Here is a 14001-nt window from a genome sequence, read left to right on the forward strand (position 1 = left end):
GCTCCTCCCTTGTCACAATGACATCCTCCGCTGGTTGCACCACCTTCTTTTGAGGACCACGCCTGTGGGCAGGCATCCGCTCCTTCTGTCGCCCACCGGCAACGCTTCCCCTCTCCCCGCCGGCAGTCTAGGTCCCCGCCTGCACCGTCGGCAGACCATCCTCACCGAGATGGGAGTGGTGCGGCATCGGCAGCACCACCGGAACCTCGGACTGGCTCAGCGCCAACGTCTCGGGGTTCACCAGCGTCTGCTGGGCCGCCAGCCCCTCGGCGTACATGGCCTCCAGAAAGTTGTCTATCTCCGCGCGGTCCATGGCCTTTTCAAATGCGTCGCTACTCGATTTGTTGCCCGACGGAGTTTCTAAAAAAAAAAAATAAACAACCACCGGTCAGTCCGGATCGCATTTCAAAAAAACAAAAACGACTTGGCAGAGATTTCTCACCAATGGAGCGCGTTAATCGCTGGTTGACCAGCAACTCCCAACCGGTCAGAAGTCGGAAATCAAGCAAGTTTCGGTTCTGCCAGCAACCTCTGATCCTCGCTACGCGACACTCTTCTTCACACGTTAGCTTGTACCGCAGTCCCGCTGCACAAAAATACTAATCGTTAGTGAGAATACAAGTGCAAATACGTGAACACGCCAACTACTTTCAGCGGAAACCGGACACCAACCTCGAATGGGTTGGAACTCGGACTTAATCCTAAATGTCGACCCTTCCTCATTCGATCTGGCGTGGTACTCCCAACCCTCTGTGGCGACGCAGAAGGTCCCCCGCCAGTAGGACATTGAGTCCCTTAGATTCTCGATCAGCTTTGGGGCTCCCTGCCGGCGGCTCAAGTTCACTTGCCCTTTGCAGCCTCGGCGCTTCACGTACACCAGCTCGAAGAAGTGAAGCACTTCCGCCACAGTAGGCCCCTCGCACCCGGACAACCGCCACATGTTGGGGCAAATCTGACCAAACGCAAGGCCAAATTCGCACACCAGGATTTGGAGATTTGGCACCAGCGGGAGTGTCACTCCTTGGCGGAATATCGCCTCGTGAACGGCAGCAAATCCCGCTGGGAGAATCGAGGCCTTCTCATCCGCTGTCGGCGAGCGCAGCTTCACTGACCCCGGCAACCGGAACGTCTGCTTCATTCGGTTGACAGCAGCGGCATTCATCCGCCCTCCTACCTAGTCGAGGGCGGTGCCATCCTACAGGAACCATGCCGATTCAGCATTCTGCCCCGCTATTTCTTCTTCCCCAGCAGAGCCGCTAGCAGCACTATTGCTCGCCAAACGCTCGTCGCGCCTAGCTTTGGCAGCAGCGGCCTCACCCGCCCTAGAGCTCTCCGGACGCGAACCACGACCCATAGCTACTTCCCAGGGGATGGTTTGTAGCAGCTCAACTTCTAGCGGTTCTGGCAGTGAGGTTCCTGCATGGGTAGAAGGACGCAACGAATCAATAAAAATCCTATCCGCCGCGCTGAACGACACGTCAGACCCGGAATCCTCACTGCTCGAAATCTCTATGACGTTAGCCATCCCAAACCCTAAAACCCACATGAGTTAGCACAAACACAGATCTAGCCTATTCTCACATCAGTTATAGCCAAGGGCATCAAGAACAAAACCCAGAAAATGCCAAAATACGAACAAACGCACTCAACCCAGATTCGGCCATCCAAATCCTTAACCACTAACGCTTGGCCAACCATAATTCAAACCCCCTACAAAAAAAAACTCATTTCACACCCAACAAAACCAGCAATCATCCCAGAAAGACAAAAACAACAAAACCCAGAAAATAGCAGAAATAAAAGGAAGAAGGGGGGAAATCCAGGTACCAACCTCAGTGATGAAGTCTTCGACACGGTGGTGCACGGTAATCTTAGGGGGCTACGATCGTCGTCTCTCCGGGAACGGTATACCCAAGCTTCGGCAAACTCTTTCTTCGGTCTCGGACAAACGGAGCTTGAAGACGATGACTAGGTTTTCAAATTTTCAGAGTGTCAAATCTCCCAAGGTTCCCCCCCCCCCTTTTATGTCCGCATCAAAACGTCCTAAGCCGTCCGTTCCATAACGACATCACATACCAGCCGTACACGTGTCGTAGGTCTCCACTCACTCTCCGGATTACCCGAGGCGTTACTTCGGTTACGAAACCCACAGTTACTATCATCAAAGGCAAGAAGACGGACAGGCTTAGGAGACAAGCCTACGCACGCTAACCCTCTATGGGTTCGACACGTGTTAACCACCGCGGGGATGACTTCATAGATACCGCCTGAAGTCTCCGCTGAGCGAAACCCCGCCAGCGGAACTTCTCACTTGTCATCTTCCAAGAGACGAAGTCTCCGCTGGGCGAAACCCCGCCAGCGGAACTTCTCACTTGTCATCTTCCAAGAGACGAAGTCTCCGCTGAGCGAAACCCCGCCAACGGAACTTCTCTCTTTCCACCTTCCAGGTAACGAAGTCTCCACTGAGCGAAACTCCGCCAGCGGAACTTCTCCCTATATCGTACTGCACGATGGGTATCTTCCGCTGTACACCTCTGGCGGAACCCACTTTCACCTTGCAAACTGCGTGCTTTGTTTAAACGCAATGTCGTTCAAACAAGATACCGCTGGGCACGTCTGCCGGACACTGCTTCCCGCTACATTTAGTGGGGGATATCCGCCAAAATGCGTATCCCGAGGCCACGCCTCTCTGACAACGACCGGCACGCGGTGTTACCGTCAGAACATCCCTACGGGACACGGGAACTAGTCAACAGTCTACGACGGCCCTGATCAGGCACGTTGACCCCCGTCATTTGGGTGCTAAACATTGGGCTCGCTACCCAACACCCTCTGCTCCGTGCTGCTCCCCCTCAACAAACAACTTGCCGACCATCCGGAGGTCTATCTTCGCCGGGGAGTGGGGGACTCCCTGGGGGGCCCAGCAGGGGCCCACCCGAAAGGGTGTAAAGCGTTTCTCAGTAAAACCAACGGTTGACAACGCACTGACGCTAATTATGCTCTTGCAAGTCTAGCGGAAGAAAACGCTTCAAACCGCCGAACAACTCCCCAACCAAGATTGCCCTCCTTGACTGGAGACTTGGGGGACTTGTACATACATGTACATTTGCAAACATAATTAGCTATAATGGGCTACGCTCATTGTACCACCAAAGATACTAATTCCAACTAAAGGAATGACATGCAGACACACCGCCAGGCGGGCTACAGCCTCAGCGTCGGATCACCTCCAGATCACCGCCGACGCGCCGCCACGGGCCACGCCAAGATGGCATCAGAAGCTTCTGAAATTGGGAACCGAATCATATCAGTCCCACATCGAAAACAAAGAGAAGGTCAACCTCTTCCTCACCTATAAAAGGTTCTCTCCTCTTTCCTCACTGGGGGACGCATTCAATACTTACCTACTGTTACTTTGTCAACATAAATACAATGACTAACTTAGGCATCGGAGAGTTGAAGACCGCCCGGCGCGGTCTCCCTCTGACGCCCATTGTATTTTACTTGACAGGTAACGGGAGCCACAAGGACAACGCAAATCCCGATCTGCCCACCGGATTAGAGTTAATCAAGGTCCAGCTACCGCTGGGCTTTTAGACATTAACAGAAACACACTTCATAACCATGCTAACCCCATTTGGAGAAGAGTGGCTTGAAGGAAGTCCCACTCAACTCGGTCGTATGCTTTTTACATATCTAGCTTTAAACCAAGCTTGAAATTTGCAGGAGATTTTCTAAGCTTGATGTAGTGGTAAGCCTCATGAGCAATGATCCAATTGTCCTGGATTTGGCACCCCTTAATGAAAGCATTTTTCTCCTCATAGATGCTACCAGGGAGGATAGCTTTGATTTTGTTGGCAAGAAGTTTTGAAATAATCTTGAAAGAGCTGTTGCATAAACTGATTGGACTAAATTGGTTAACCGACTCTAGATTTGGCACTTTTGGGATGAGAGCAATATTTGTGGCATTTAGGTCCTCAATGGAACACTGATCATTATAGAAGGAGCTGACTAAGGAGTTGATTGAACTGCCAATAGTTTCCTAATAATTGCTGGAGAAAAAACCTGGAAAGCCATCTACGCCTGGGGCTTTGAAATTTCCCAATTGCTTAGTAGCTTGTAGAATCTCATCCACATAGAAAGGTTTAGTGAGATTTGCATTTTGAGAGTCAGAAATACAAGGCTGAACACAATCAAAGATACCTTCCTAGTTTCTAGGCCTCGAGGATTGAAATAGTTTGCCAAAGAAGTCATAAAAAGCTTTAGGAACATTTTCTTCCCCAGAAATCCACTGATCATCTCCAATGGAGAGCTTAGAGATGCGATTTGTCTGTCTACGATAAAGTGTGGACAAGTGGAAGAAGCTTGTGTTTCAGTCCCTTGCAAGCAACCATTTAATACGAGACCTTTGTTTCCAATAGCTTTCTCCAACGGACCAGAGTTTGCTCAGCTCTAGTAAAATCTCTTGTTCTCTAATTCTGTCAATGTGCACAGCTCCTTGGACAACAACAATTAGGGGTTTATTATTCAGGAACTTGGTCTTACTCCATCTTGTAAGGTCATTTCTGCAATCCCTAATGTATAACAGCGAGCGAGACGATTGATGGCTGATTTTAGGGTTCAAGGACGTTTATATACAAAGCTGCATGCCCACATAATGTTTTCAGCCATTGGATACTTTTAACCATTGAGATTACCGAATTTGTAGTTGGGCCTTTCGTTATGCCCAAATGTTCAACATTCTAGATGGTTCCAAAGTTAAAATTATTTGGACGAGCTTAACACATGTCCACAAAAATCTCAATTCCAAAGTATGGATCACTCAACTTCAACTTGGATAGGGTTGGGTACGGACCGGTTATTTACCAAGCTCGGTACTGAAAATATTATTCACGATGGGCCGGGATGGGAATTCATTTTTTCAAATTTGGTACCTAACGTACCAAAACTGATCGGGATCAGGTCGGACCCAGGCCCAATTCGGGATACCAGAGGTTTTTTTTTTTTTTTTCCTATACTTCAGTACACTTCAGTACTTAATAGGTATCCAAATTTTCCAGATTTCAAATTTTCAATCATTCCTCGATGTAGCTGAACTCCTAGCACTACAACTTATAAGCCTACACATTTAATTTTGCCTTTATACTTGCATAAGCATTTACCAAGCACAATTAGCTATAATGAGCCACACTCATGCTACCGCCAGCGGTACCAACTCCCACCAACGGAGTGACCTACGGAAACACAGCCAAGTAGCCTACCGCCTGATCCCCAGCTCACCCCGAGATCACCACTAACGCGCCGCGCCAAGATAGCATCAGAAACTCCAGAAGCTGGGAACTAAAGCATATCAGTCCCACATCGAAAACATGGAAGAGGTCAGCCTCTTCCCCACCTATAAAATGTTCTCTCCTCTCTCTTTATTAATTACGCATTTACTATTTACCTATTGTTATATTGTCAACACAAATACATTGACTGACTTAGACATCAGAGAAGAGAAAACCGCCTAACACGGTCTCCCTTTGATGCCCTTTGTACTTTACTTGACAAGTAGCGAAAGCTCCGATAATATCACAAGTAGTGATCCGCCCACCGGACCAGTGTTAACTGAGATTTGGGCTACCGCTCAATCTTAGACATTAACATTGGCGCCGTCTGTGGGAATCCTTGAACAAAAGGCCATCCCACCACAACAATCACCATGACTAACGGTAGCAGGGAAAACGCTGAAGAGCAAGCAGATCAATCCGCCAACCCCCATCCCCCCAACCCCTCGGCTAGCTTTAACCCAACGGTTAAAGTTAACCGAGCATTATTTAACACTCTGGTCAACCCTAGTGTGGAACCCAAGGGCTCAACTCAAATCCTGCTGACTCAAACTGCAGCAGAGGCCCTACCTGGCAATAGTCGCCCAGCAAACCAGGATCTCGCCGCTATGTATGAGTTGGCATTGGCGAATCTCCACAAGGCAAACAGGGAACGTGAACAAGAGTGTAGAGAAAAGGCCGAGGTCCAAAAGCAGGTGGCCACGCTGATGTCAAAATACGATGAACTAAAGAAGACGCTGGAGCAAATGCTAACACAGCTCAAAGCAAGCAATCGCAGTACACTAGGCGTAGTCGACCCAATACCAGCGGATTGGTACCCGCACCAATCATGCAGATGCAGGTACCGCTGAACCCACCCGAGTTACGGGGAATGGGACCACCTCCCGTGCCCAGACTAATGCTAGAACAGGAAGCAAAGTCGCAACCACGCACCAACCTCTTCGTGACCAGGGCTAGAATTAAAGGTAATCCGCCTAACCCTAGGCGAGAGCCAGTGCAACTAAACCTCCAGGCGGGACCTGCTGGCTACGCAACCGCCCTAATCCTGGTAAGGATACAACAATTAGAGCAAAGGCTAATCCGGACGGAGGCAAGAGCCCCAACACCAATCCCAAATCTGCTCTTTTCGTCGAGGCCTGGACCATTCACCACCAGGATCCTACAAGCCGTCAGACCAGCATATGCAAAGACACCAAAGATATCACATTACAACGGCATGACTGACCCCTTCATCCATATGGACACCTTTCAAAAAAGTCACTAACACAAGGGATTTGATGACGCCACCCTCTGCCACTTGTTCAGCAACACGCTGGATAGTGAGGCCATGAGCTGGTTCTTTGAATGCCCATCAGGATCCATTGACTCATTCCATGCACTATCAAATGCTTTCCTTTCTCGGTTCATCCTGTTGGCCGCCGGACATCACAACACAACTCAGTTGTTCAACGTTAAGCAGGGCGCAGAGGAAACATTGAAGGCATTTGTCACCAGATGGAAAGCGGCGGCATCTCAATGCCGAGATCTGCATAAAACAATGGCACTGGTAGCTTTCAAGCAAGGACTCCTAAAGGGACCATTCCTCTATCATCTCAATTACAATCATCCAAATGCTGCATATGACCATGTCATGAGCGAAGCTGTCATCCATGCACAGGCATAATTCATCACATATGGAGAAACCCCACCATCACCGCCAACACAAGGAAAGTCCACTCAGCCCTCTTCTATCTATCAGGAGACCGCTAACAAAACCTCTACTACGCCGCCAACTGATAAGAAGAGAGAGTGACAACAGGGCAACTACCAGAGCAAGCGGCAGAAGGACCAGCATTACCATAAGGGTAACCGCTCATCCCATGGGGATAACCATAATAAACATATGGAGTACTCCCAGCAGTATGCAGTGTTTACAGTCCTCATAACCTCGTATGAAGAGATATACGACTAGTGCGAAGACCAGATCTCACCGCCACCCCTAAGAAAGTACCCAAGGGTGGGAAAACCAAGAAACACTGGCAAATGGTGTAAATACCACGAGGATAACAGTCACAACACCAACAATTGCAACTCTCTCAAAACAGCAATTGAGACTTTGTATAGTGATGGCAAGCTGGAACAGTTCAAGGTGCGTCAGCTGCCACCTGTTGTCGCTAACATTGAGCCTCATACATCGCATCAACACCATCGACGGCGGTGCTCCAATCACTAACATGTCTTATAGGGCAAGAAAGCGCAGATCTGATATGCCTCTCCCACACACCCACAGACAAATGGCCAGGTCGAAGCTGTCAATAAGACAATCAAGTAGAACTTAAAGAATAGGCTCGACGACGCTAAGGGCTTATGGGCCGAGAAACTCCCCGAAGTGCTATGGGCGATAAGAAAAATCTCGACAGAGGCCAATGGCGAGTCACCTTTCTGCTTGTCATTCGGCACCGAGGCCGTAATCCCTGTCGACCAGGAGGTACATAGTGAGAGGGTCACATGTTTCGACCCACTCACTAACTCGGAAGGACTGAACCTCGACTCTGACCTCCTGGAAGAGCGCCTCTAGAGGGCCTACCTCAGAAATATCAACAACAAGCAGTGTATCGCGCGCTATTATAATGCCAGAGTCCTACCTCTCCTCCTCTCTGTCGGAGATTGGGTGATGAAGAAAAAGATGCCAACCCTAACAGGACTCAAGGCCACCTAGGAGGGGCCGTACGAAATCATAGAGGCCATTGGACCCGCTACTTTCTACTTGAGGGGAGCAGATGGTATCACCCTCCCACATCCGTGGAACGCCTAACATCTCTGATACTACCCCAAGTAGGGAAAGGGTTCCAAGTTTGCCTCTGCAACACTTGCACCCCTTCCCGTGTGCGCATAAGGGTTCATGTTACCTCCTTTTACATTTCCTAATCGAATGTTTTTTGCAATTGCCTTCACGCGGTATTATATGCTATGCTATTACATATATCTAGAATGCTCTCGTAACGAGTACATCACTCCTAATCGCCACGTAACGTATCAATAGAATGTTATATCAATAGAATGTTAACGCTTATCGCCTCCTGACCCATGATCGGTCACTTCTTTTCTGTCATTATCGCCACAGGCCTTATGATGTCCACCATAACACCAGGAAAGGGCACACTGTACAGCAATCCCAACTTACTACCTGCCAACGAATGAATGAACGAATGTTAATGCGATATCGCTCACAGCCGGTCTCGCTGACACAGCAAAACATTGTGTCCCTCACAACCCTTGCGCTGCCAGTGGCAATACAACGAGTGAATGAATGAATGATGCGATATCGCTCACGGCCGGTCTCGCTGACACAGCTGCACGCTATCCCTCGCTAACCCTTGCGCTGCTAGTGGCGATACAACAAATGAATGAATGAATGTTATGCGATAAGCCAATAAATGAATGAATGTTAATGCGACATCGCTCACAGCCGGTCTCGCTGACACAGCAAAAGGCTATCCCTCGTGAACCCTTGCGCTGCCAGTGGCGATACGCCAATGAATGAATGAATGTTAATGCGATATCACTCACGGTCGATCTCGCTGACACAGCAGAACGCTATCCCTCTAGAACCATTGCGTTGCCGGTGGTGATCCAACGAATGAATGAATGCATGTCACGTGATACGCCAATGCATGAATGAATGTTATGCAATACGCCAAAGAATGAATGTTATGAGATACGCCACCGAATGAATGAATGTTCCGCGATACGCCAAAAGAATGAATGCATGTCACCCGATACTCCAATGCATGGATGAATGCACGCTACGCGATATATTGACGATTGAATAAACAAACAATAAGCGATAAAAGCAGCAACTGCTAGGGTCAACGTGATACCGCTCCAAATAGAGTTAACCCAATGTCAACGCTTCTGCACTCGCTCTCCTCTCTAGTACCGATTATGCTACCTTGAAATATGGCGCTTACATTCGCACTCCACCGCGGTAATACACGATACACAGTGAAAAGCCCACATAAATAAAGGCGATAGAACAACGAAATGGCGAAATGTGCTCCAATATATATATATATATATATATATATATATATATATTGCAAAAGGTTTTGTGGCCAATAGCGATACATCAACTACTGCTTCGCACATGTGCGATACACAATAACATCATTACATGCTTCATACAAACGCGATAGATATCCCACTTTCCTTGCATGTCCACCAGAGTCCGATACAGGCTGCCCCTGATCAAGTCTGATTCTTTGGAATTTGAGATACTTCAGAAGAAGATTGCAAAGGATTGATAGGCTGGCCAGGCAATGGTGGGAAAGAATAGGGGGTAGTACCGGCTCACCGTTCTCTGCGGTATCACCACCCGATCTCCATCATTGTAGCCCACCGCACCTCCAACAATCTTGGTCCTTGGGTTTCTCACTTGGACGGGTATTCAGTTTTGCAGGGGCATAGATTGCGCAATCCCCAAGCTGGTGCTGAAGCCGAGTCCTTGTGAGATTAGGCTATAATGCCCATAACCCAAGATGAGATTAAGCTATAAAGCCCAAAAATCTAGAAACACACACCACCTAAAGGGAAGAAAAGTGTTAATGTCTAAGATTATGGGTGGTAGCCCAAACCTTGGTTAACGCTGGTCCGGTGGGAGGACCGCTACTTGTGATATTTAGAGCTTCCGCTATTTGTCAAGTAAAATACAAAGCGGCGTCAGAGGGAGACCGCGTTAGGTGGTCTTCTCTTCTCCGATGCCTAAGTGAGTCAATGTATTTGTGTTAACAGAATAACAGTAGGTAATTAGTAAATGCGTAATTAATGAGGAGAGAGGAGAAAACCTTTTATAGGTGGGAGAGAGGCTGAACTCTTCCATGTTTTTGATGTGGGACTGATATGCTTTAGTTCCCAGCGTCTGAAGCTTCTACTGCTATCTTGACGCGGCGCGTGGCGGCACGTTGGTGGTGATCTGGGGGTGAGCCGGGGCTCAGGCGGTAGCCTGCTTGGCTGTGCCTCCGAAGGTCACCTCATCGGCGGTAGCTGGTACCTCTAGCGGTGGTATGAGCGTGGCTTATTATAGCTAATTATGCTTGCAAATGCTTATGTAAGTACAAGTCCCCCAAGTCCCCAGTCAAGGAGGGCAATCTTGGTTGGGGAGTTGCCTAGCGGTTTGAAGCGTTACTTTCGCTAGACTTACAAAAGCATAATTAGCGTTAGTGAGTTAGCAACCATGGACTTACTGAGAAAACGCTTTATACCCTTTCGGATGGGTCCCTGCTTGGCCCCCCAGGGAGTCCCCCACTCCCCGGCTAAGATAGACCTCCATTTGGTCGATGCATTGTTTACTGAGGGGAGCTGCGCTGAGCAGAGGGTAGTGGGTAGCGAGCCCAATTCTTTAATACCTAAGTGGCGGGCATCAACGTACCTGATCATGGTCGTCGAAGATTGTGTTGACATGTCCCTTTACTTGTCCCGGAGGATCATGGTTTGACTGCAACGCCGCATGGCGGTCTTTGTCCATGTGAGGCATTGCCTTATGAATCGCCGTTTGGCTGGAATACCTCAGCTGAGGGTAGGCAGTAAGAAGGGCAATCTTGGTTGGGGAGTTGCCTAGCGGTTTGAAGCGTTACTTTCGCTAGACTTACAAAAGCATAATTAGCGTTAGTGAGTTATCAACCATGGACTTACTAAGAAAACGCTTTATACCCTTTCGGATGGGTCCCTGCTTGGCCCCCCAGGGAGTCCCCCACTCCCCGGCTAAGATAGACCTCCATTTGGTCGGAGCATTGTTTACTGAGGGGAGCTGCGCTGAGCAGAAGGTAGTGGGTAGCGAGCCCAATTCTTTAATACCTAAGTGGCGGGCATCAACGTACCTGATCATGGTCGTCGAAGATTATGTTGACATGTCCCTTTACTTGTCCCGGAGGATCATGGTTTGACTGCAACGCCGCATGGCGGTCTTTGTCCATGTGAGGCGTTGCCTTATGAATCGCCGTTTGGCTGGAATACCTCTGCTGAGGGTAGGCAGTAAGAAGTGTCACGAAGACTTTGAAGATGAAAGGAGAATTTCTGCTAGCGTTGTTGCGCTTAACGGAGACTGTCTCGCTTGAAAGATGAAAAGGGAGAAGTTCCACTAGCGGTGTTGCGCTTAGCAGAGACTGTCGCTTGCAAGATGAAAATGGAGAAGTGCCAGTAACGGTGTTGCACTTAGCGGAGACTGTCTCGCTTGCAAGATGAAGGGATAAGTGCCGCTAGCGGTGTTGGGCTTTGCGGAGACTGTCTCGCTTGCAAGATGAAGGGAGAAGTTCCTCTTGCGGTGTTTCTCTTAGTGGAGATTATCGCTTGTTAGCTGAAAAGGGGGAAGTGCCGCTAGCGGTGTTGTGCTTAGTGGAGACTCTCATTTGCAAGATGAAAAGGGTGAAGTTCCGCTAGCTGTGTTGCGCCTAGCGGAGACTGTCGCTTGCAAGATGAAAAGGGAGAAGTGCCGCTAGTGGTGTTGCGCTTAGCGGAGACTCTCACTTGATGGTTAGTGTTCCTGCTTTGTGGACGGTTACTTCTGATAGACGTTTCGTCTGATGGCACCCGACACGTGGCTTACTTGTAATGGGTTAGCATGTGGAACAACATCCCTACAGCATGCCCGTCTTCTCGCCATTAATGCAAGTAATTATTGATTTTGTAACCGAGGCGACTCCTCGGTTAATCCGGAGAGTAAGTACATCGTGGGCCATGCGTACGGCTGTAGTGTGAAGTCATTTTTTAGCGGACGGCGAGGATTTGTTTAATGTTAACATAAAAGAGAGGGAAACCACAGTGGTTTCAACATCTTCTCCATTTGAAACCCAACTTCGTCATCTACAAGCTTATGTTCTGAGATTCAAGGAGAAGTTCCTATAATTTTCGTGAAGCTATTGATCTTTGGAGGATGGAGATTGCCTGAAGTGAAGAGGAGCATCATCAAGCGCACCAGAGTTCCCCATTTTTGAGGTTTGTAGTCTGAATCTCTCCCCTGTTTTATTACTTCTGCCCTTCTGTGCTTTTTGTGATTTGGAGTGACCTTTGTCCCTCTCCGGTGTGTTACGAGTGTCTAGGATGAGTTGTGGGGGTGGGTTTTGGTGTTTGACAAAGTTGAGGTGTGTTCCGAGGGCCAAAAAATATGTTGACCTCCCCCATGCCCCGAAGGAACTCCTATCAATCATCATTGGCTCATAGATCCACTCCACGTGGGGATTGGATTTGTTTGGCAAACTTCCAACCGCCAAGGGCTAGTTCAAATACATCATTTTCCCCATCGACTATAACAGCAAATGGATAGAGGCAGAACCACTGACGGCAATAACTACCACTAAGGTAACTCACTTCCTCTAGAACAACATCTATTGCAGCTACAGCGTCCCCAACACAATCATCACAGATAACGGCACACAGTTCAACAACAAGGAACTCATATCTTTCACCGCTAACCTAGGCACCAAGATGAGTTTTGCATCTGTCGCTCACCCCTAAACCAACGGCCAAGTCGAAGCAGCAAACAAAATAATTAAGAAGCTGCTAAAAAAGAAACTCGACAAAGCTAAGGATTTATGGGTTAGGAAGCTCCCGGAAGTTCTGTGGGCCATCAAGACTACCCTAACTTCCTCCACCGGTGAAACACCACTTTGTATGATGTTCGGAACTGAGGCCGTCCTAACCATTGAGGTCACCCAACCTACTACTAGGGTCGACGTCTACTGCTCCGAGACCAACTGCGAGAGCGTCAACCTTGACAAAGACCTCTTCGAGGAGAAACGCCACAAGGCCCATTTGCACAACTTGCAAAACAAGCAACGGGTATCAGGTTTCTACAACACCAGAGTCAAAGCCCCGAACCTCCAACTGGGGGACTGGGTAATGAAGGAAGTTATTCCACCGCCAAAGGCACTCTGCCTAACTTGGGAAGGACCATACAAAATAATGGAAGTCGTTAGCCCCGGCACCTTCTACTTAATGGACAAGGTTGCCGTCACAACGACCCACCCTTGGAATACCGAACACCTTCGGTATTATTACAAATAGTCTTGCTGCTACCCAGGAGCATCTTGACTTAGCTAAATTTTTGTTCAATATTTAGCTAAGGGAAGCTACCCAACGGGTACAACCCCGCTTTTGTAAATGCTGATCTGTTAGATATCAATGAAACTAGGAATTATTCAAACCATTGTTACCAAGTCCAGCACAAAGGTTAACTGGCAATGCCAACAGCATTCGGCGGACCACGTCCGCTACTTCGTGCACTTGGAACAATTTTAATTCCTTTAATGTTTCATTGATTCACAAAAAGCCCAAGTCAAAACTCCAGCGGTATATTAACATTCAAACAACACAATCCCACACTTGGCAAAAAACTACATAAGCAAATAACAGTACTTTATATATCTAGGGTCGGGACTCCCTAGCCAAAAATACATTGTCAAGTTACAAAAAAAAAAAAAACACAAAGCCGCAGCGGCATTATAAAAAAAAAAGGCTACTAGGCTGGCAGTCTTCATGGATTGATCGGAGCAGTAGCAACATTTCTTCACTTATCGGCTGCTGTGGATTAACCAGGCAACTTGTCTGATCCGAGACACGATCGGTGGGGTTCGGTGTCACCATGGTGCCATCCTCCCGAGTGTTGGCCTCCATGAACTCAGCACGGGACACTTCGGAC

This window comes from Rosa chinensis, chromosome 4, assembly GCF_002994745.2.
Source record: "Rosa chinensis cultivar Old Blush chromosome 4, RchiOBHm-V2, whole genome shotgun sequence".
NCBI lineage: Eukaryota > Viridiplantae > Streptophyta > Magnoliopsida > Rosales > Rosaceae > Rosa > Rosa chinensis.